The following is a 2,614-nucleotide window of genomic DNA, read 5'->3' as shown; positions in this document are numbered from 1 at the left end:
GAGGGAGGGAGGGAGGGAGAGAGGGAGGAGAGAGAGACAGAGGCGGGGACACAGACAAAACACCAAAGAAGCTTGCTCGGTCTACCTCAACATCGCAACAGACACTACCCAGGACGTCGCAGGTAGCGGGGTTTATTCCTTCTTCTCCCTCAGAAAATTGCTTTTTAGGAATTAGCAAATGTCTTCAATGGCTTTTGGTTGACATTTAAGGGCAGCGCAGTGGTACCGCCAGCCGTGACCTGTGACAGTATCCATCGCTGAGATCATTAAAGTGAACTGAAAATGACTGCCTGCGACGTGTGACCCATCCCTGTCTCTCTCCGTTCGGGCCAGTAATGCTCTCGCCTCCACTGACATCTTCAGTGCTCCTCAGAGAGCCGGTAGTGACCTGGGTCACACACGCTGTGGCGAACATCATCAGCCTGTCTGCTGGGGCCTCTCTGGGAAGGCTCAGACGTCAGCCCGAGAGGGATTGCCAGGGCTCCCCTCGGGACTGCAAATGAACAGCAAGGGCTCAGCACAGTGTGGGAGCCCTGGCCGTCCTCCGGGAGAGCATATCAGGCCCTCCTGGGTTCTGCGGGGCAGATGGTGACCTCCTCGGCTGGGTGGTCATGTCCCATGTACAGAGGTCACGCAGATCTAGGGTCTGAATCTGCTGGAGACAGAGGTCTAAGGGACACAGGGTTTCCCACCACGGCAGCTGTGCGGGCTTCCTGTGAATGGGTTCGTGGTCTTGGCCGCTGCAGCTCCTCTCGTGTCCTTTCTAGAGGCCCCGTCCTCCCAAGACTAGGGGCACCTCAGCTTCTCCAAGCCCTGCTCCTGACAAGATCCTGTGGCTTCCGAATGTGGGCCACTTTCTGCCTGCCTCAGCAGAGGTCAAGGGCCTCCTGGTCTAGCACATCCGTGTCCTGGTGGTGAGAGGTCCATGCAGAATGTGACCCACAGGACGTGGGAGACAGGGATCGGCCACAGAGGTGTGTGTGAGACCAGCTGAGCCCCAGGTGATCGGAGCCATTTGAAACATCCTAGGGCCACAAAAGGTTGTTGGCAGGAGCCAGAGGGTACATGTTAATTAATGTCGTGAGCACAACAAAAATGGGGAGGCTAGACACCAGCTTGGGCAGATTGTGGACAGCAGGCAGAAAGCAGTACCATCTTGTCTCTGCCATTATCCACAGCACTGAGCCTCAAGACTGGGGCCAGCAGGAGTCACTCAGGTTTCCAGAGAAGGGAAAAGGAGGAGGTCAGTTTTAGAAACTGCAGATCGAAGAAGCGCTTATTGTAGCCATACGACAGTGACCGCTCCAGACCGCCACACGTGTTGGGTGCTAAGTGCCGCCCGACGTGGTCTCCTTTTGATCTTCAAACCCACAGAGAAAGTGTGCAGCCCTCATTTTACAGGGAGGACGCAAGGTCAGGGAAGGTGAGCGATCTGCTTCGGTTCACAGAGAAAACACCCGGAATTTCAACCCAGGTGTGTTCGACTACCAAATTGTGCTCTTCAAATTCTAAAATAAATTATTCATGATCATGTAGGCGATGAAGTGGGACTCATTAGGCACCAGCATGAGTTGATTAGCAGCTAGTCATGTCAGACTAAATTTAAACCACTTTATCGGAGCGCTTTACCTAGAAGTGCAGGGCAAAGCCAGAGGCCAAATGTGCCTGACTTCAGCACATTCTCCACAATGTCCTTTGGAACCAAAGTGGCTCGGCGGGTGACAGGTGAGACGGGCTTGCCGCTGGAGGGACTGCTTCCAAAGCCTTATGCAACTCATGCACCGGAAGCTACGTGGAAGGCATTCTCCAGTGCTCTGACGAAAGATGAAATTTGCCAGATTCTATTTAACAATTTTATTGATGGCTTGAATAAAACATTCACAGCATGTTCGACAAGTTGCAGAGGAACACAGGAGTGATTAGTTTATCAGATAACAAAGCTTGATTTGATAGAAATCTTCTTATAAAGTAGACTAAGAAGTCACAACAAACAAGATGAACGGTATCAAGGAAATGTCTTTAGTTTTTTTTTTATTTATTTATTTGGTTCAGGGTCTCCCTATGCAGCTCAGACTCATAGAAAGCCTTCTCAGCCTCTCCAGCACTGGGATTACAGGAATGGGCTATCACAGCAGGTTTTAGGGCCAGCACGGCATGCCTGGGGTTCCTCAAGGAAAAAATATTGTCATGTATTTAGCTATACTTCGACGCTGTGCTCCAGTTGCTAAATGTGATTTAAACGCAGGGCCGTGGTAGTCATATCAAGGCAAACAGAGACAGTGTTCCTTCCATCTTCAGAATTAGATAGGCTGTCCTGGCTTCTGGGAATATTCTCCACAGGGTTATCTATACTGAGTTATCTATACTGAGGGCTGGCCAGATAGCCCAGCAGATTAAAGTGCCTCTTTAGGCAGACACAGAAGCTGGGGGTTCAATCCCCGGCATGCCATGCTGGCCCTGACCTTGCTGAGACGGCAACTGAGACTGGGTGTGGTGGCGTGCCTGCAATCCCAGCACTTAGGAGGCTGAAAAACAGAAGGATCACTATGAGTCCTATCTGCGTAGTGAGACCCTGTAGGCCCTGTACTAAATACACACACAAAAATAAAAAGTA

The sequence above is a fragment of the Octodon degus genome, unplaced genomic scaffold (assembly GCF_000260255.1).
Source record: "Octodon degus isolate 3935 unplaced genomic scaffold, OctDeg1.0 scaffold00026, whole genome shotgun sequence".
Taxonomy (NCBI): Eukaryota; Metazoa; Chordata; class Mammalia; order Rodentia; family Octodontidae; genus Octodon; species Octodon degus.
Note: the sequence above shows the minus strand (reverse complement) of the source record.